The 23,073-nt window shown below is 33.7% G+C and overlaps 1 protein-coding gene across 3 annotated transcripts in view; it reads left to right on the forward strand.

The window, feature by feature from the left end:
- Positions 1-23,073, forward strand: part of LOC118182980 (uncharacterized) — a 223,419-nt gene that overhangs the window by 147,791 nt on the left and 52,555 nt on the right. Inside the window, exon 1 of one of the 3 annotated variants that reach the window (XM_085826408.1) lies at positions 12,808-12,947. The exons of the other annotated variants lie outside the window; for them this stretch is intronic. The gene's annotated coding sequence lies outside the window, so the exon portion shown is untranslated. Of the gene's footprint in view, positions 1-12,807; positions 12,948-23,073 lie in introns of those variants that run through there. 3 annotated transcript variants of the gene reach the window in all.

Below are 23,073 nucleotides of genomic sequence, written 5' to 3' on the forward strand. Positions count from 1 at the left end.
TTTTTTAGCAAAATAATTTAAAAATCGATATTTTCATCGATTTTGGGGTACAATGTGAATAAAGAATTATTTTATGTGCAATATGAGAAAATAAATGGCCACTCAATCATAAAACTATCCCTTTATTGATGTGAGGGCTATACTGATGTGAGGGCTATTTGAACCTGCGCTTCATGTAACTTTTGATGTAGAGTATCCCGACAAATGGCACAGTTAGCTTAAAATTTGAAAATTGTGTTGTGTCTTCTTATGCAAGTTTGCCATTTCTAGCATTGAAATCCTTGAGTTTGTTAATCAAAAATTCGTTAGTTTTACAAAATATGAAATTGATAATAAAACAAATTCCAAATTTCAAATTTGGGCTTTCAAATGCCCATATTCGAAGTAGGATTACGTCATTCAAAATTGGATGGCTATAGATACTGTTGTTTTATCACAGTTTCAGAAATATACATACATTTATGCAGATTCTTCATCATTTAATTTCTTCAAATTCAATACAGGCCGATATTATTTGATGGCCACGATTTGGAAAGTGATACGCCGTTTATAGAGTTCCGACGCAAAATCGCAAAACGGAAACAATAGTCCTTCAGGGACAAAGCCCCTTTGGACTAAAAATAAAATCTGGATTTTTTCAGATTTTAAATTGCGTCCAATGGGGTATTTTTTAAAATTTTGTGTGCTACCTTTATTTATGAAATATCATGTTCTTCGCTCTTAAACCATAAGATTCAGTTCAAGAGCAATATCGCAAAATAATTTTAAACTGAGCATGCCTTTAGAATTTCCGATACGCAGTCTCACGCCTGGAGATAAAAATGTTTTTTTCTGTACAGTGTTGCCATTTCTAGCTTTGAAATCCTTGAGTTTGTTAGTCAAAAATTCATTAAAGTTTTACAAAATATGAAATCGATAATAAAACAAATTCCAAATTTCAAATTTGGGCTTTCAGATGCCCGTACTCGCAGTAGGATTACGTCAGTCAAACTTTGATGGCTGTAGGTATCGTTGTTTCATCACAATGCCAGAAACATACATACATTTATGCAGATTCTTCATTATTTAATTTCTTCAAATATAATACAGAGCAATACTATTTGTTGGCAACAGTTTGAAAAGTGATACAGCCATTCATAGTGTTTCGAATCAAAATCGCAAAACGAAAACAATAGTCCCTCAGGGACAAAGCCCTTTTGACTAAAAACTATAGAAATTAATAAACAAACAGCAATTTGGTCTTCTTATTTAGGCTCTATTTTTAATATCTGAAACAGTTTAAACTAAACAGTTACGATAGTTTCGTAATTAAATCCCAGATGTTCAAGATGCAGAAAGAGATAATTAAAATGAGTTATTCAAAATAATGATAAAAAATTATAGGTACTTTACAGGAGGGAATTAGCTTTGGTGTTATTTCCCGATAGGTAATCAGCAAGTGGAGACATTTGCGATTATTTATTAAAAAAGAAGAATTAAATATTTAAGATTTAAGATGTACCGATACATCGTTTTTAGCGAACGATTATTCACGAAGCTTTAAACAAACCTGTCTCCTTTGCGAAATAGCAAAATCTTTCTGCTATTCTTGTCTCAGATTTATATGGTGAAGTGAATAGCATCTTTTATGAAGTGTTAAAAAACTCCCACAGTTAGTTCGAATCATACGCTTCAAATTTAAATTATATTAATTACCTTAATGTTTAGTCTTTCCATTTAATAAGCTAAAATGAGAAAGATTAAGCTAAAATTCTTTTTCATCTGTTTTCCATACACCTAACTTGAAAGTAAATAAACATCTTTAATTGTTTCACTTTGCGTATATTTTCGGTGACTTATCATTGATATTAATAGCAAACCTTAGTTTCCTGAGAAATTTGAATAAACTTTTATCGCACAGCATATTAAAATGATGCATATTTGAATTTTTATTCTGATAATGGATATCCTGCGTTTGCATAGTGACTTCCTTCTCTATACAGTGTTTGTTTCCCCTTAATCCAAAGACTTGTACAGATAAAACACAAAACCTATCTGTATACTTAAACAATAAGATAATATTTAGATTAAAACATGTTACAATTGTACCTGAATTCAAAACGATTGTTCTTTTCTGTTCCTTCAAGGTGACTTTCAAAGGTCGGATTTCGATAAATATCCAAAAAGCATTGTTAAATTTAAAATATGAATGTTGACATTAGTATTGTTACGAATTTGGTATTTAAAAAGCTAATGTTAGTTCAATTATAAATTAAATGGTTTTATTTCTCGCGCAGTGCAGCGCGTGACGAATATTAAAAGAAAGCTAAGCCGGAAAACTGAAAATACAAGAGCGCGTGCATTAAATAAATAAATATCTCTTTTTGATTTCGAGAAAGTGCTGGAAAATTCTAGCGCGTGATTTTAAAATCTTATAAAAGGAGGAAAACATCTCAGTTTGTAGTTGTTGCTTAGTTTGTTGTTGTTTAGAAAACTATTGTTGTTGATTGTAGCGAATTCGCGGATTAGCGTTCTTTAGCTGTTTTGAATTACGTTCTATTGGACATTTGAGTAGTTAAAAGAAAACTACTGTGAGATATTGTAATACTGCATGATAATTTGAGAACATTTAAGCATTTTTGTTGTGATAATAATAAATTTTTGTTCATTTTTCATCGGACTTGTGCATTCATTTCATAACGAACCCGTACGCACGCAACAATTTTTGGTGTCAGAAGTGGGATTTGAATGCCAATAACAAGAGCGATGGAAGAACAATTGAGACAGCTCATTAGTGCTTTTGCTGCATTCCAAGAAAAGATGGAAGCTGGCCAAGCATCATTTAAAGAAGAGATGAAAGACTCTGTTAAAGCAGAGATTAGATCCGTTAAAGCAGAAATGAAATTGGGCGAGGAATCCGTTAAGGAAGAAATGAAATTGGGCCAGGAATCCGTTAAGGAAGAAATGAAATTGGGCCAGGAATCCGTTAAGGAAGAAATGAAATTGGGCCAGGAATCCGTTAAGGAAGAAATGAAATTGGGCCAGGAATCCGTTAAGGACGAAATGAAAGCTGTTCAAGCTGGTCAAGAAGAAACGAAAAGAGAAATTACTTGCATAATAGAAAATAAATTTGAAGCTATGGAAGGCAGAATTGACGCAGTTGAAAATAAAGTTGGACATATTGAAGAAAGAGTTTCTTCGGTGAAAGAAGAAATAGAAGAAAGAGTTTCTTCTGTAAAAGAACATATAGAAGGGAGAGTTTCTGCTGTGGAGGAACGAATTGAAGGAAGAGTTTGTGCCGTCCAACATCAAATCGAACAACAAATTGATGAGAGAGTTTCTGCAGTTGCCAAAGAAATGTATACTTTAAAGAAATTCGTAGCGTCGGCAGGGAGCAGGAGTGATGATTTTAAATTCTTACCAATGCCTGCTCGTCCACCAATGCCTCTTACCAATGCTCTTACCAATGCCTCTGAAGCTCTGAAGCATCTATGATGGGAAGACCTCCTGGCAGGTGTATAAGACACAATTTTCTATCGTGGCGGATGCGAATGGATGGGATTCCCAAACTAAGGCCTGTCATCTCGCCGCTTCTCTGAGAGCAGACGCAGCGGATATCCTGCAGACACTTCCAGAAAACCAAAGACTTGACTTCGAAGCTCTATCCGGCGCATTGGAGCTGCGCTTTGGCGAGAAGTGTTTAAAAGACTACAGTAGGCTTCAATTAAAATCACGTCAACAGAAGCCCACCGAATCACTCCAGGAACTCGCCACGGATGTTGAAAGGCTATCCTACCTCGCCTTTACGGAGTGCCCGAGAGAAACGAGGGAAATCCTGTCCCTGCAGTACTTTATCGATGGCATCCGTGATCCCGAAATACAGAAGGCTCTCCGAATGGCGGATGTTAAAGATTTAAAAAGCGCTCTAGTGTACGCCATGAAATTCGAGGCAGCCCAGCAAGCAACTAGTAGAGATCGCTACCCAGTTAGAGCTGTGCGAGTCCATGAGCCAGTGGAACAACTGATGGCTCGTTTAGATGATTTAGCCAGACAATTCGACGCTTTGATACAGAGTAGGAGCGAGAAGAAAGTGGCTCTAAGGTGTTGGAGATGTGGTAGTGAAGGTCACCTAAGACGGAATTGCAGAACGCCCCAGGGTACGGAATATAAAGCAGATGATTTTACCAGACAAGTCAGTGGCTTGAGACGGAACAGAAGTGAAAAGAAACTAGTTCTAAAGTGCTGGAACTGCGGAGTTGAAGGCCACATACGAAGAAACTGCAAAACACCCCGAGGTACGGAAAATAAGACCATTTCCCAGCAACGACGCAGTAAACAAATTAGTGACCAAATCGAGGAACGGAGGTTGCCAGATAGGGAAAAACCTTGTTTTAAAGCGCTTAAAATTTATACAGTGAGTGGCAACAGTAACGGAATGTCCATTAATGGGAATATCAATGGAGTTCCTTGCAATATGAGCATTGACACAGGAGCTAATGTTACCATCATTAGGAAAGATTTAGCTGAACAGTTTAAAGATAAACTTATTTGGACGCCATCCTGTGTTACCCTTCAGACTGCGTCTGGTGATAAAATCGACATAACTGGGAAGTTAAACGTGAACATCACGTTTGGAAGTGCCGCCTACCATCACACGGCATATGTGGCGGATATCACAGATCCATGCATTCTCGGATTGGACTTTTTAAGGAAATACAATTTTTCCTTAGACTTGAAAAACAACAAACTGCTTTCAGCATCTGATGGCATGACTATCCATCCTCAAAAGGGATCCTCGCCTGGAAATGTCGACGCCTTGTCCGAAAGATCCAGCTCGGGAAGCTGCCGAAATCATACCAGGGTCGAAAAGAAACGCAAGACTACCAGCTATTCTCCATCCCAGAAGCTCTTCGGTCGAGGCCTTCGTCTGCCTTGTGACCGCCTGTTTAGTCGCCCTACGGATGCGCCTTCATCGCCTGAGGAACACATCCAAGACGCCCAGGCCCGGTTTGAGGGGATGCACCGTTCTGCACGAAAGCGAGTCAACTTGGCGACGGAGAAGATGAAGACCCGATACGACACAAGAGCTACTGAACATCAATTCCACGAAGGAGACAAGGTGTGGTTGTGGAATCCGACTCGACGGAAAGGACTTTGTCCGAAATTACAGTCACCTTGGGATGGGCCGCTGAATGACGTCGTGGTTCGGATTCGTAAGTCTTCGAACTCTAAACCTAAAGTCGTTCATTACGACAGGTTAGCTCATTACTATGGCCATAGTACATAATGTAAATAATTGTAAATAGTATAAGACCATGGTCCATTTTGTTTTTAAATGTGTATATGATTTGTATTTGATAGCATTTGATTTGTTTTATGTATTGCATTTATTGTTCATGTTGTTTATTATTGTAATGTAATGCTTATTAATGCATTTATGCCACAGTTGTAAGTTTAGCTTCCTGTCGAGGGATTGTACTGCCCGGGACGTGCAGTCCTTGGGAAGGGGGCAGTGTTACGAATTTGGTATTTAAAAAGCTAATGTTAGTTCAATTATAAATTAAATGGTTTTATTTCTCGCGCAGTGCAGCGCGTGACGAATATTAAAAGAAAGCTAAGTCGGAAAATTGAAAATACAAGAGCGCGTGCATTAAATAAATAAATATCTCTTTTTGATTTCGAGAAAGTACTGGAAAATTCTAGCGCGTGATTTTAAAATCTTATAAAAGGAGGAAAACATCTCAGTTTGTAGTTGTTGCTTAGTTTGTTGTTGTTGATTGTAGCGAATTCGCGGATTAGCGTTCTTTAGCTGTTTTGAATTACGTTCTATTGGACATTTGAGTAGTTAAAAGAAACCTACTGTGAGATATTGTAATACTGCATGATAATTTGAGAAAATTTAAGCATTTTTGTTGTGATAATAATAAATTTTTGTTCATTTTTCATCGGACTTGTGCATTCATTTCATAACGAACGCGTACGCACGCAACAGTATATTTCAAACATTAGTAAGTTATAATCCCAAATGGCAACTTAAAATAAAAGCTCAACTTTTTTCTAACTTGTTTCTGCTTATTTTGTACAGTATTCATTTATTTTGTTAATCCAGTTATTTTATGTTAACTAGCTTTTCTGTCTTTCTCGTTTTCTATTTTCTTGCCTGAATGTTAATTTCTAATTCGCGATTGTTCAAATGAGGTAGAAAGAGATAGTATTAAAATAAAGGTTTTAGATAATAGAATCAGAGCCTGTTCTGTCTGCTGAAGGCCACATTTGCTACTTAATTCTCTTGGCAGCAGTTTATCTGCGGAGTTACATTATTCTCGCTATTAACCCTTTGCGGTACAGTGTGTCCGGTCTGGACACACCCAAACATTTACTTCTGTACGCACAGAAAAATGGAATGAAAACGGATTTATAGGTTACTCTGAACCTTCTTTATTTACAATAGATGGCAGCTCAACACAAACCAGTCCTTATATTTTAGCCATGTTTAGTTTTTTAAGACCCTCATTTCTCAAAGAAATCTTCCAGATTTTTTTAGGGTATAAAAGGAATTGCTTGAAAAGAAATTTCTATGTTATTTTTTGGCTGTATGCTAATCTCCTTATTCTATTTTAGTTTTAAATTTTTACCTTTAAATTTTGCCTAAAATCAAACAGCGAAGCCTAGGTGTGCCCAAACCGGGCTCACAGATAATCTAGGACAACTGAGAGTCTGTATTCTTTATTTCTCCGCATCTCGTCGGTCAGTTCATTGGCAACAATGTTAGTTTCAGCACTCCTTTTGAAGCTCCATTCAATTAGTGTGCCCACTTTGGCCACACCCACAGAATTAAAACGATAAGTGCTATCTTCACAAAATTTTACTTCTGTACTCCTCTAGGCCTAATTAGGCTGCCTACCTTTTTTTTTTTATCAAAACTCTGACTTTAAAAGGGACCGTGCCTGAAAGGGTTAAAGACTTGTCACCCCGACATTAGGTTTTTGAGCCAGCTTGCGAGCATTTTTTCTGAGTAGCCTTTCTTTCTAACTTACGATTAACTTATTTAAGTCAAATCTCTTACTTTTTGAGTTAAGCCATAAATGTTGGCAGGTTCTGCAAGCCCAAGCCATACCTTCTTTTAACTTTATATGAGTTAAATAAAAGGATCCTTTACACCATTCACAGTTTCTGTGGTAATTTTCAAGACCTAACAATAAGTCGTTTAAATTTTTGTAGAATTTTCATAGTTAATGTTACCAAAGAGAACAAGACTGTATAAATTAAATGGCTTGGAAATATTTTAGATGTTTTTTATATCGAAAAATGGATTTGAATTTGAAGAAATTTGCTGGCTATAAGGAATAAAAATATTCTCAGTTTCAATTTCGATGAATAAAATCACAAAGCTAAGTTTTTTGTCGTTAAAACCTTTTCTAAAATTAATATGCATGCATTATGTTTGCTTTTGACGAAGAAATTTACCTTCCACAAAACAGATTTTAATATACTTATTTACTTATATTGATTTATAACTCACGTCAAAGGAAAAGAGAGCTTTGTTATTTATTGAAAGTTTTGTTGATTGTAATGTGGGCAAAGTTAGTAAAAGCAGGTATTTACATATACGAAGTACTTTCTATGAACTGTACGATCCAATGGCCGTCAACATACAAAAATTCCCATAAAATTGTCAGCTTGACAAGTCCAGTACTGTTTTCTGTCTTTAACCTGCATGGAGTCTTGTGACTAGCCCACGTAGCCTGCTAATAATTAGTTACTATCTATTTTAAGTTTCAAATTTAAGTATCAAAAGTATTTCGTGAAAATAATCCGATAAATTCGATTTAAGATTACTGCCTTAATCTTTAAATATTTATTTGCATTAAGAAAGCTGTATTCACTCTTAAGCGAACTATTTATGTTTCAGTTCTGCTTAGAACATTGATTTGACAATGGTATACGGAAGATAGAACTTTATTTCCTTTTCTAAATGTCAGTAGGTTACGACTGCGCTGTTAAAACGTATGAGATAAGAAAAAGTTATTACTTTTCATCAATTTTTATTCTTGCAAAAATTGCTATTAACTGTACCGTAATAGGAACTTCTAAGGTCGTGCTGAAAATGGAACTTCTATTCTTTGTATCGTTCAGTGTTGCCACGTACTGGATTCATATTCAATGCATAAAACGATTTCGTTTTAACTATATATATAGCATAAGAAAAATGATATGTTAATCCAAATATTCCATATATTATCCACTATCTAAATATCTGATCTGACATTTTTGCTGAAGGTTTATAGTTGTCTATTTTTTTTTTTTTTTTTTTTTTTTCGTATACTTTTGAATTACCGCCGAAACAAGTTTAGAATAGCTACACATTTATTAGCTACTTTTTCAATTAAATTAAAAACACTAATCGTTTATAATTTTTTTTTAATTTAAGCTCTACATCTCTAACTGTTCTGTTGCATTTTGTTTTAAAATTATCTCTCACCAAAATTATTTAAAGAAAAACATAAAGCACATACTCGTACGTTTTAATATGACTATAATTTTAAGAAAGAAAAAGAGATAATTAGATTTTACTACTGATGATGTTGTAAGGTTTTATGTTAATTTATCCAATTAGAATGCTACTTTGCTTGTCCTTTCACTTCCATTTTCAACACGCACCAAAATGCAAATTAGTTATGTAGGTAATTGCAGAGTTCTTGAGTTTGACGGAAATCTCTTGAAAGTCTTTGTTAGCAGTTATGTGTTCTGATTGCTTGTTGACTGAATTTAACTTTATCGGATTTAGCTTGGAGAAGCCATACTGACTTCACGAATACGTAAGGCCCGATGAAGGTATATTAGGTAGCATTAATTTGTATTTCACCATTCAAAATAATTTTAACATATGTTCTCAATTACTCCAAACAGCAGAAATTTGTTTCTGTTACACTTTCGAGCTTCTGAGTTGCTTAATCATTAGCTGTGCAATAATGTTAGTAAAAAATATTTTTTTAACATTGTCTTTGAATTCGGGGTTCTTATAGTTAGGAGGCACACGGGATGATAAGTCATTTGATTGTTTTTAAATTTCTAGTAAATTTGCGCTTTAAAATACTGTAAAACCGTAAAACTTCCTTGAAAATGAGGATTTTAATTTTGTCATCAAGAAACCAGAACATAATGATTTTTTTTTAATTTATGGAAAACAAGCTTTCTCTGGCAATTTATGAGGATTTCAAAACCATAGTACACTTTCCTATATGCATATGTTTCAGCTTTTTAAATATCTTTACCATATTTTCAAGTAATAATTAAATATTGCGTTTCCTACATCTTTGATTTTTCAAATATTACTTTTATTCAGTGCTAGATGGTTAGATCTGAATATTCCTTTTCATTTTATATTAAAACATTTTATAGATAAAAAAGTACACAAGAATAAAATCTTAAATAATAAAGGAGACTTCATAAGAATTGTTATATGTAGATTTTCCTAATTGGAATTCTTTACACATAAAACAGAATGCGATCAAGCTACTTTTTCGTATAAATTTTTTTATTACAATTATGTTAGTCGAATGAGATTTTTTTCTATTAAAAATTACAAAATAACGAAAAGTTAAATAATACATATTTTATGAAAGTGGTGAAGTATAAGACGTGAAATTTATTTCTATTGCGAAACTATCTTGTAAAGTTCAATTACCTACAACTATAAAATATTATTAAATCTGCAGTAGAAAAAAATCTCTCTTGAATTATTAATCAATTACCTACAACTATAAAATATTATTAAATCTGCATTAGAAAAAAATCTCTCTTGAATTATTAATCATAGCTTCTGATGAATATCTCATTATGTCTTTCAAATAACTACAAACATTAGCTTCGGGCAATGTCATAGTTATTTAATTATCAAGTATTAACATAGATTTTCCCATTTTGTTGGAAACTTAATTTTTTAACTAACGTAGACTCTCTATTGAATTACACCCATATACCTAAGATTTCATTTACAGTTTTATTAACGGCCTGCATTCACGTTATCAACTATTTAGTCAGCTTTAAAGAGTGTAGAAATAATGATTCACAATAGCACATTTTGCATAGTAGCTGAAATGAACAAATTCTTTGGTGCAGCCGTTACTTCCCCAAAATAGCTTTCAAGAACATCTTATAAATAATCTTACGCATAAAACATTAAACAATACTAGATAAATCATGTATATCTGCCGAAATATTCCTCAACAATTAGAATAACTCGTTCTCAGCGACACCTTATAAATACTACTGGACTGTAACAACCACTTATATAAAAGAACTAAATGCTGTGAAGTATGACATAGTGTTGTTCATCAAATCTTCCTGTGTATTACAATATACCATTGCAATCTCTGGAATGTTTAAAGCCAATAAGGTTTTAAATTAATATCATAAATATATTTGAGAGCCATATTTATGGCCATTAGGCTGGATGCATGCAAGACCCGTTGTTTGCATTTTGTAGGCGGGCCTTTAGTTCAATAGTATTTAAAATACGTCCATAGTGCTAATGCAATGTAATTTATTAACATCCATATCGTCTTCGGTATTCCGAAATATATAGAAACCGGCACGGCTAGCCACACTGATCAAAGCTAAAGAGCTGAAATATTGGGGTTTTGAGATGAATATTGTTTCACCATAGATAAATAAACCTTTCCGGAAGACTAAAACTTATTCCTATTTAGCATTGTTTAATGCGAGAGCTTCATTATAAATATTTATACTCTTGATTGCATGAAATCCGATTCATTCACGTGTTAATTCTATAGCTTTAAGTATTAGTGCAGTGCCTTAACGTCAGAAATGCAATTCAGTGAATAGCAAGAGCATATTATTGATAAAAACTGTCATAAATATTTACAGTGTTATCGCATTTAAATTTTGATTAGCTTCATTTTTTCGAATATTAAATCTTTTACATTGCTGTAAATAAAGCTCTTGCACTCTTGCATTGTATCTTAATTTATATTTGAAAATTTAAACCTTAATTCATTAATTTTTTTAGCTAAAGTTAGCCATAAAAAATTCTCATAATATAGCAATTACCACTGACAGAAGTCTTCGAATAAATTAATTTAAGTGTGCCTTGATCATCTCTGTATGCCAACTGATAAAGCTGTGCTCTGAAAACCAAGAATCCATCCTCTTAAGGCAGTGTAAAATCTGAAGCCAGATTTGAGTAGTCTTCTCAAGCTGTTATTCCTAGCTAACGTTACAGCCACTATCATACATGATGTTATAACTAAATTGACGTTACTCAGAACTACGTCGAATCCATTCTGGTTGAAGTATGGCATTGTAACTTGGTATACACGTGAGCAAAATAATTCAAATTTCAACATAACGAATTAAGACCACTTTAAAATGCTAGTAGTCAGAGTCGTTAAACTATTCTTCACCATACCCTTAGAGAAGAAAGATCGTAAAGGGCCTATGTACAATGAAATTTTGAAAAAGACGTTTACTAATTTTTACTTTTGACAGCATTCTTGGCTGCATTTTCTTTGAGGAGGTTTCTCTTCAAGGATCTGAAAATGTATCGTCACGATTGCTCGCTTCTGCGAACTTCTGGGGCGGCAAGTCATTCCTGCATAAAAAGAGCGATAACATATATATTCTATTCTCTTCATTAACGTTTTATGTTTGTACAAATTCGAGCCCTGATAATAACACTGTTATCGAGTTTTATCAAAGCAAGCGCTTGCAGAGTTATTCATTCGAATCGATTTTATATTAAGTCCTGTTACTTTTCTTTAATTTTAGCATCAATTACCAATTCATCAAACATTTCCTAAAATTGTATTACCACAATATTGTGCTCCCATATAAATGTTGCATTACGTTAGTGAAATTATTTATTGCAAATTTAGAAGTCATTTTCTCCCTCGATTGTTCTGTTTCGACAAATGGCTTTTTTAAAATTATTTGCAACTTTAGCGAATGAAAACAGAAAACAGCAAAATAAACAAAATATTAAAAAGGGAAAATAAAAATATTAGCTAGTTCACGCCTGCGTTTTTTTTACATATATTTCATTTTTTATATTAAAGTAAAATAATATTTCGATCGTTAAATTGGAAGCTAATTAAAACTCTATTCCAGTTTGTGAAATTCTCCTTTTAACCCTGTTCAGAGTAAAATATATCCATTTTCCATCTGTGAACTCTTGTTTTGCTTTACACCGTTAGCTACTTAACACCCTAGACCTACTATCACTGCAATTAAATTATTGAAATTAGTGTTTATCTGTATTTAGCTGAGAATAGGATAGCTGTAAAATTTATGCATAAATAAAATAACAAAGGAAGGAAAATAAACATATTGATTGGTCTCTTTCGTATTTCTTTTGAAGGGAAGATTAATGTCTTAAGGTCTTTGTCATAAAAGCTCATTTCTACCGAAAACCAGATTCATACACAAATGTCTTTCTCGCAAAACACCCTGTTGCTAAAGGCTGATTTTTAGATATAAGGTTAGAGAAAATATATCGATCGGTTTTCCATTATAGCTACAGATGAGATGCTTTCATCTCGTCTGATGAAGCATCAAAAAAGAAATATTCACCACCAAAAAAATACTCTGACCAATGAAAGAAAACGAAAACATCAATGTTAATGGAGAGTAACAGTTTCCTAAAACCAGTCCGTCAAACATATTTTACTTAAACGGTTTCCGCGTGAAGCCTTCCTTCGGCCGATCGACTTTGTTTATGAATCGCCATGACAATGTAAACTGTCACGTGATCACTCCTTCATGTTACGAATTAATATCTATCTATCTGAAGCAAAGGCGGTAATAAATGTTTTTGGTAAGCTTCTAGAAGTATGGAACTTTGCCTCTGTGAGCAAGAAATCTATGAGAGCTTTTGTTTCGCACCATCTAAGGACGTTCGTCTACTTAAGCATGCTCAGATATTTGCCTTTCAGCGTATGGATTCTCAGGTTAGATTTTTATTTATCCTAGTTAATTAATGATTAATTATTTCTTCTGGGGTAAATTCAGAACTTCGATATTCAGAAGGGATTTCAGAAAATAAAGCAGGTGGCCGAACAATTAATATCAGTGATATTCAACGAAAATTCGATGGATATCTTCTAAAGTTTGAGATTGACAACTTAGAAAGCTAAACATAAAGAAGGTTAAAAATATTCTGTTTGAAACGAATTCTAAAATCTCCAAAATAGTATATTCTTTTGTATATCTCTTTGCACCTATTTACTATATGTATAATTAATAGCAATTTTAAAATCTTACCGAGTCAGATGCTAGGAGAGAATTTAAATTTGTTAATTGTAAATAGTTTTTTGAATTCCGAGATATCTGTTATTTATGTGAGAAGCAAATGAAGATTTATGTTGTTTAGATTTCGTTTTGCACTTACATTTAAAGGCACGATAATTTTTTAAATTATATGTTTACATGTTTAATTTGTTAAAAATTATCTGTTCACATTTCGTTATTTTAATATTATTTAATGAAGAAAGAGAAAAAAAATATTTATAATTGTAGAGATTAAAGCTAGCGGGATCTGCCTTTATAAGTCAACTAACCTATAAATAAATTCAAGAAACTTAAAAAATCTACCAATTTTTCCTTCATTGGATTTTTTATAAATATGATAAATTTTATTGTTGCTATTATTTTGATTTCTTTTGAATGTAACTAGTATTTCTAAAAACACAAATGTAGATAAGTTTTGATATTTATGAAGTTAGTCTTAATGATTATAGTGTCCTAGTTGTGGAAATTGATAGTCTTTCTAACCCTATTAGACTGGCAAGTGAACTATATCTCAGTTCATATTATGACAAAGGTTTAAATAAGTTTTTATTAACTCTTAAAATTGAATAAAAGGCACCACTTGTGCTTATAAATAAAAAAAAAATATTGCGGTTAGTTAAGTAATAAGGTTGAAGTTTCAAATCAAAAATAACGTAGTCGCAGACTGCACATACTGGCCTATTTAACTGCACATATTGGTCTATTACTATTGATGTTTTAACATCGCTAACAAATTGGCTAAAGCTGAATATTTGTTATTTGCGAAATATTTGCTAGAGCTGGGCAATTGAACATAAACTGCAGGCAACACCGCGCCAAAATCTCTATATCTAAAACCTTTAATTACTCGATCATATAATTTGAATCTCAGTGAGAGCTACTGAAATGAATAAGCTATAAAGGTTTAAATCATAATAATAAGTTAATAAACATAAAATATTCAACTACATAATATTTCCCTAATACAGCTAATACCATCAACCGTTAAATATGTATTAAAAAGAACAGCAGAATGTCTGACTTCGCACTATTAGACACTCTGCCATACTTTCATAATAAGTCTTAATAAATAATAAGAAATCGGAAATATTATGTTTCTGTTGCTAATCTAGTGTTTGATATAGCCTAACTCTCCAGCCTTCGGCCTTGGAACATCAGAAATCCAGGAGCTGAGCACTGGTAATTCGTTTCCAATATTATTCATGTTAGCGGACGAACAGCATAGAATTCCTACGGTTTTTCTCATTTATTATTTTAATACTGGTCAATTTTTCCTTTTAAAATCCTGCGTAAAGTTATCTCTCCTTGGACAGATAACCCTCGCAAGTTTTACCTTACTTAAGCTAAACCATCCAAACAACCATGCAGACATCCTAAATTGAATTATTAACTAACTTTGGTGAGATTAGTTCAAAAAGAAATTTCTCAGTAAGTGAATTAGATTAATTTAATGAATTTAGGCAATATTACTTTATAGTTGGGTATTTTACTGTAATATAACTTGTACGAGAACACTTGTAAAGAGTAGTGGCGAGTTATGGCTATGACCTGTATATACCGCAGAGATAGGGAAAGGCACCTTTTATTAACTCAAACAAAGGTTAACAGAAAACAACAAACTCTTGCTTACAGAAGCCAACAGTTATGGTTTAAATCGAAGATAATGGATTAACTAAAACTAATGAAAGTAAGTTAGCCTAATAGCTGCCCACTAAAATTAATTCCCAGGCTGGCTCTGGCCTAAGGTCGGCGTAACAAGAATAATGGAGAGAATAATTCAACGCCGCAGAATACTAGCAAGAGTATCAAATCAGCAACGTGGTCTTCAGCAGGCTGTACACTCTCTGACTCTACCCTCTAAAAGCCTTCTCTTTACTTCATCTGAATATCGTGCGAGCTAAAAATTTACATTCTGGCTGGAAAATAGAAATGAGCGCGATAGGAAAATAATTAACATAAAAAAAATGGTCAGAAACTTAAACATTTTACTTGCGTTAATATCTGTCCTATACTCCTGTTATTTTGCATGCTCTAGCAGAATATATAAATTAGAGGAGTTTTAAATGAGTATATAAGTTTAGAGAAGCTGCATTAACAACATCGTTAAACACTCTTCTTTTGCATCGTGCATGAGCGATATTTCTCCGAGTTTATGAGTTTTCTCTTTGCTATTATATGTCAAGTAATTAATTTTAAAATCTTACGCAAAAGAAGATTTACGTTTGTTAGTTTTCGTTTTGCACTTCAATTTAAAGGCACGCTAATTTTTAGACATTCATTTCTGTTGCATTCATAGTATTCTTATATTGTATAAAAGTTGCGTTCAAAAACTCATCTTTCAGCCTTTAAAGTTACAATAATTTTAGGTTGAATCAAGACAAATTTAACCATATGTAATGAGAATCGTAAAATAGAACATCTATCTCTAGATAGTAAATTAAAAATTACTGTATTGTGAGTAGTCACGTAAATGTGCCCAATTATAATAGCGATGAGAAATTGCTTGATTCATATTACCACATTTTTGTAAATTCAGTTAATTTAAGCATTAGTATTCTTTTACTTTCCTGTGGCTATCTTTAATTTAAGAACTTCAATTTAATTAGTGATGAGACGGGGAAAATTAAATTTAGTGGGGCTAAATATCAGTTCCGAACCGATAAAGATATCATATTAATAAAAAATTCTCAAAATAGTTTTAGATTTTTTAACCAGATATTAAATACATCTATTTGATATTAAAATTTAAATGTAAAGTGTAATTGGTGTTTAGCCTTAAAATTCCAGATTTTAATTTCAACAAGTGGATTAGATGCCTCAAAATTAAAGAAAATCCAAGCATATTTATTAAACTCCTTCCCTGCAAAAAGCCTCCTTATCATTTTGAAACTCTTACGAACACATTCCTTTTCCACTGACAAATTGAATGCAAAACCAATATGAAACCCTACAAGAAACAAAATCCAGAAGATAAGTAGGATATATATTAAAAAGTACCATTCACGAAAAACTAAAAAGTGGCTTTGACTTGCGCCTTAGGAAAAAATTCAAGGGAAGCATAAAGCTCGATGGCATTGCACGAGACAAACTACAAAAGTAGCTTGAGATCTCTAATGCTCCAGCTGAGTTTAGAAAATAATGATTGATGAGGCAGTAGTTAAATTAAAGTGAAAAACATGCTAGAGTTTACTATACGTTTATGCAGTTTTCAAAATTCCCTAGATTTTTTTATACGTGTAGAATTCCAATAACATATATGAAGCCCACCTCGGAAGTAATGAAGTTACCTTAGAGAAGTTTTTCATTTATCTGTGCAAGTTGCTTTTCAGTTTTTAATTACGTTTGAGTAAATTTGCGTAATACAATGTACTGTAAGAAAATTATGATGCTGTGATTGCAGTTACAGTTTTTGAAGCACCTTAATATCTAATCTATTTATGAAGGAACTCACTATTCCGTTTCAAAAAAGACTTTCGCTCTAGCAAATAAGCGTGCACATATTTTGTTTAAATTTTTGTGATCCAAAATAAAGATATTGCATGCATATTGCCGGCAACTGAAAAGCAGAGTGATGATTGACAAGAAAAATAAACTATAGTGTGTTAAATTAAAATAAGTCCTTTAGGATCATTTTCTTTATAGTGTGTTAAATTAAAATAAGTCCTTTAGGATCATTTCTTACGAAAATTATAAACATTCGTAAAATAAATTATATCATTTCACATCTCAAACTTTTTAAGCCAATAATGAAAAGAAGTATCATCCGTGATGTTTTGGTGTAACAAAAACTAAAATGATTATTTATCCAAACAAAATGCACTTCAGTATCCCATTCATAAAAATTCTTAATCTCACTAGATAAAACCTTATATATCAACTTGCTTTCCTAAAAACACATTGTGGAGACATTAGGTAGTTTTTGGAAGCAGGCAAGATGAAAAATGAGCAATCGCCTTCGCCGGGAATCGAACCACGGACTTCGGAAATACCGGCCCAACGTGCAGAACCACTACACCACGAAGTCACCCTAGGAAGGCGGGAGAAATACCTTATAACATAAATTTCAGTACCCCAACTATTAAAATCTTCAGATAGCCACAAATCTCTTTTCATTTAAATATAAATACAGAACACCTCAAAACACCATGGAAAATATATCCACACAAGTAAGAATAATAGCGCCAATTCATCTAAAATAATAATCCGATCGTACAGTTACTACCCACAAATTAAAGAAAATTAAATTTAGTTTCCAACTACACCTCCTTCAAACATTACTACCCACTTTCGAATTGGAAAAATAACCATGTTTTCCGCGAGGATCACATAAATGACTGCATAGACCACCAGATAAAACTCAAATAAAACATACAATATTAAATCCTTAAAAATATTTATTAAATTTTCTAGAATATTATATATTTAGATAGCTGGTCAGACTACTACAAAAACATTATCTAAAAATTACTCACAATTTTACATTTGACATTCTGAACCACGATCAATATTCTGCTCAAATTATTAGTAATGTACTTTACCATAATTGTATAATTATCACTGAAAAAGACTCATTTAGTTTCAGTAATTTATCTTTTTTAATATTTTTCAAACCCTACCAAAATCATGTTGAAATACCTTAAAATCACTACTTTCCTTCAAATAGTTACTCACGAATTAAAACTTAAATCTAAAGCTAAATTTGAGGAACATACAAATTTCCTTCACCAGTAATCCAACAATAATTTTATCTTCTCACACTGAGTAATTAAATTAATTTCTGGATATTATATTATCTACGCATTAAATCAGTAACAATTTAAGAAACATTGAGATTTTCATTTAATTTAAGTTATAATTCATCTCAATTAAACCTTTTAAAAATTAACTTTCTCACATTTCTTCACATTTTCTTTCATTATTAATTAAGTAACCAGCATAACATTTCAAATTTTTATCTAACATTAAATCGACTGCTAATGACTTATTAACCTTCCAAAGTCCTACTAATTAAATATTAAATAAAAAGCAAAGGAAAACTATCACTCACAGTTTCACTACACAAGTGTTCAATAATGAAGTTGAAGGTCCTCGCCCAAATAAACGCTGTTTTCCGGATCTACTCAAATAGGGTCCATGACAACTGATACGTTAAAAAGGTAAAAGGAATTATCGTTCTTTTCTTTCTTCAGCGGCATCCTAGCTGGTGATGTCCAAAACCAAACCTTACATTGGAAATTACACATATCGTAGGCCCAACTGCATCGCCTTCAAGAATAACCGAAGAAATGATCGCCCTTATGATGTTCGCAAAAGTAGAAATGATCATCCTTAAGATGTCCGCTAGTTCGTCAGACAGAACGTTTCTTTATTTTTCGGTGTTTCGATCATGTAAGAAATTTTCTCATCTCTTTAATCCACAAAAAGAAGCCCGAAGTGTCACGCAAAGATCTCAGTGGCTATAAATCACCCTTTCGATGAAAAGAAAGGAGCTCGTCTTTTCCAATAGGCAACACTGACACACTAATAATATACAAACGAGTTTTCAACACTAAAATTATTTTTGTGCGACGATTCATGCGTGGCCGGGACTGCTGTGCAGAAACACGAAAAACCAATTCTTTGGTCTCCGGATAACTGGACTCGCAGACCGCGGTCGGCCCTAGGCCGCCGGACGGTCGAACACTTTATGCTCACTCCTTTTTTCTATTTCTAATTTTCAATAAAATGAAAAATCTACTCCAGCCATTCGTGTAACAATTTTTAAAACCTTGGTAACACTCAAATTCTAACCGCCTCTAAAATCACTATTGGCTCAAAATAGCTATAAAATTATATCCAATCAATCCAACACAAAACTTGAACTCTCTCTAAAACCAATGAGAAAAAGGGCTATACTTAACCACCAAATTTCCAAGATAAACCTCCCCCCTCCCCTTTTTTAAAAGTGATATACCGGTTCCCGCGCAAAGCTTCGTGGAATGTTTTCAATCGTAATTCTGTCAAGTTGCGACACCTCTTCAGAAAAGCCGAAGTATTTGTCGCCTCCAGACGAACAAACCACATGTTCAGTTTGGAAGAAAGGAGCGGACGGGAGCTCAACAGTCGGCCGACCTTTGAGCCCCAAACGGGTAGCTCCGTGGGAATAGAAAAATCACCCGCCTTTTAGCTGTACCAATTTTTTCCCTAGCTTAATAAGAGATTTACCATATTCAAACATTTCATAGAAAAAGCATTATTCACTCTAGGCTGTTAAATTGGATCACAGAGAACAACATTTTGTACTCATATCAGACTGCATATAGAGCCAATCGCAGCACCGTCGATCAGCTTTTCTACCTTTGCCAATCGATTATTGACGGCTTTCAAAACAAACCTCATAAGAAAACCACCATGGTACTTCTTGATCTTCCTGCTGTTTTCGACAGAGTCTGGAGGCAGAAACTGATCAACATATTACACGATACAGGCATTTCATCTAATGCTCTAATATGGATTAATGATTTTCTAAGGAAAAGAAGCTTTAAAGTCAGGGTTAATGGTTGTTTCTCCACCACTCACCACCCGGGCGGGAGTTCCTCAGGGCTCCGTACTTAGCCCTCTTCTTTTTCTTCTATACATGAATACGATTGACCCCCACATCAATAAAGAAATCAAAGTTGCCTGTTATGCCGATGATTTTGCAGTCTGGCACACCCACTCAAATCTTGAAGTCTCACAAAAGGCTCTAAATATCTGTATGAAAGGCATTGAAATCTGGTCAAAAGATCTTAAAATTAATCCATATAAAACAAACTTTTGTGTCTTCTCAACAGATAGAAAAAATAGAAGCTCGTTTCATCCTATTATAAAACTATTAGGTTCTGAAATCAAACAAACTTCTAACCCCAAGTATCTTGGAGTGACTCTAGATGTAGAGTTGAGATTCTCTAAACACCTTGAACATGTTTCAATAAAGGCATTGAAAAAGCTAAACATCCTTAAAAGACTTTGTGGTGCCTCTTGGGGATCAAGACCAAAAACCCTCAAGGATACTTACACTTCCATCGTCAGACCTGTTCTAGAATACGCAGCACCCATATGGGCATCGGCAAGGCCTGCTGTTAAAAGAAAGATTGACGCTGTTCAATATAGGGCCTCTAAAATCATCACTGGAGCTGTTTCATCAACGAATAACATCAAAATTGAAAAGGAAAGCGGACTCGCCCCCATGGAGAGCAGAAGAAAATTAATAACAATTAAATTTACCAACAAAATACAAACCCTTGCTGAACACCATATCTCAAGTAGAAACCTTCAGGGCATAGAATGACAATTGCAGGCTTAAGAGATCCTCAACTCTCCAACATGACCAAGATATTAGAAATGACATCAACCTCAAATATGAGACTTTCAAAATTTCCAAAGACCCTTACAATATTCTGTGCCCTCTCCCCCAAACAAAAATTTATTTAAATCTCTTACAGCCTTGTAGAAAGATCCCACCGCAATAATCAAAGAAAAGAGTGAGCACACCATTGAGGAACTCACGACCTTAACTCAAGATCTGACGATCGCCTACACAGACGGCTCTTCCGACTCCAATTTGAACAGAGGAGGAGCGGGAGTCTTTTTCAGAACAGAGGAGGAGCGGAGTGAAGAAATGCCATAGTATTCCTGTTGGGAAAATCGCCTCCAACTATACATGCGAGCTCGTCGCCATCAAAAGTGCTCTGGAGATTTATCTCTCTAAAGAAGATCAGAGTTCCAAGAGCATCATCATCTTCTCTGACTGCAGATCAGCATTGCAAGCGATCCAGAAGGGCAAATGTCAACTCAGTCATCAGATCATTGAGCTCACAAACAAAATCATTGCTGCCCAAAGATCCTGCATCTTACAATGGATACCGGCTAATGTAAATATTTTTGATAATGAGAAAGCCGATGAGCTTGCAAAGGCATTCCGTGATTCTCCTCAGCCATCTAACTGCCTAACCCTCGTTGATGCCATTGCAATTGCCAGCCAAAGACTAATCGGTCAAGTTAAAGGAAACTCCATCCCGGAATTGAACTGTGACAGAGCCATATTGACTATCATAACTAGACTTAGGACAAATCACTTAAAAGGGATGAGGATTTCTGCAGACGGATAGCGTAGTTACACCAACATTGGTCCACATTGCCCAGATGACATCCCACTGTCTCTTCAGTTCCACATCTTCAGTTGCCCAGCAATCCAGGCCAGACTGTTTAACATCGGCATTGAAGACCCAGTGGACCTACTTTATACTGATAGAGCTGCCGAGGTTGCAAAAGCTGTCTTTGAGAACTTCGAAGCTATATAATTGCACTTTGCCATAGACACGACATCATCACCATATTCAAACGAAAAAAGGAGTTTAAACAATAATATCTAAAATTAATTGTCAATTATTAATATTATAAATTCACTGTAAATTAGTACATTTAAGATGCACTGTAAAATAATACATAACACTACAGTCGCAAGTGAAGTTGAGAAAATAAACGTTGTGTGGTGTTGACGACACTCAATGCCATCGTAAATGAAGGGTGTGGAGAGACCTTGAAGAAACAGACTTATAGTAAACTACGAATTTTGAATTAATAAAAATAGCTCTGTTTGAAATCCATACACTGCTTTAAACATTCACAAAAAGCGTAATACTCGTATGATGATTAGAAAAGAATTAAAGGCATTGTATTTAGAAATCTCAATGGTAACTGATGAAAAACAGTTAAAAGAATGTTGTCATTTTTTAGCCATCTTCATCTCCTTATAGTAAATGCAATCAAAATGGCAATCTTCAAATGATGCTTTGTATTTGGGTAAGGAAGAACTAGTTACACAGTAATATGTTTTGGAAGAAAAATAGTCACGTAAAATTTAACAAAATACATTTCTTTTTTGAATTCTTTAAAGCTAAGAGCATTGTGGCAAGGTACATAATCATGGAAGCACTTTTCTAGTATTCTGGCCATTTCTTGGGCTGTTATGTTGGAACTCATAATAAAATGCAAAGGCAAAAATTTATTCTAGTAAGGTCAAATTCTTTATTCATAATTCCTTTCCTCTTGTAGTAGTAGACTATGGGATTTGTTTCGATTTCATTTAGGATATTCTTTTGCTTTTAAAGAATTTGCCGATTTTCATTTAGCACCACCTGTTTCATTTCGGGATCTTATCAGTATGTCAATACCTTTTCGTCTGAAATAGTATTTTTACGGATTTGGTATTTAGATAGTTAATGGTAGTTGAATTATAAATTAAATTGTTTTATTCCCCATGCACTGTAGCGCGTGACGAATATTATAGGAAAGCTAAGTTGGAAAATTAAAAATACAAGAGCACGTGCATTTAACATTTAATAAATAAATACCTCTTTTTGATTTCGAGAAAATTCCAGAAAATTCTCTCGCGCGATTTAAAAATCTTATAAGAAGGAGGAAAACCTCTCAATTCAGTTGTTGTTAGTTAGTTACTTAGTTTGTTGTTGTTTTAAGAGTTTGTTTAAAAACTGCTCTTGTTGATTGTAGCGAATTCGCGGATTAGCTTATTCAAGCTGTCTTGAATTAAGTTCTCTTGAACATTTGAGTAGTTAAAAGATAACTACTGTGAGATATTGTAATACTGAACGATTATTTGAGGAAATTTAAGCATATTTGTTGTGATAATAATAAATTTTGTTCATTTCTCATCGGACTTGTGCATTCATTTCGTACCGAACCCGTACGAACGCAACAGTATTATCCAGGAAATACAAGCTTCTTTCAATAGTAACATTCCTGCTT

The sequence above is a fragment of the Stegodyphus dumicola genome, chromosome 1 (genome assembly GCF_044657685.1).
Source record: "Stegodyphus dumicola isolate Sdum_Otavi_A_Nest chromosome 1, ASM4465768v1".
NCBI classification, from domain to species: domain Eukaryota; kingdom Metazoa; phylum Arthropoda; class Arachnida; order Araneae; family Eresidae; genus Stegodyphus; species Stegodyphus dumicola.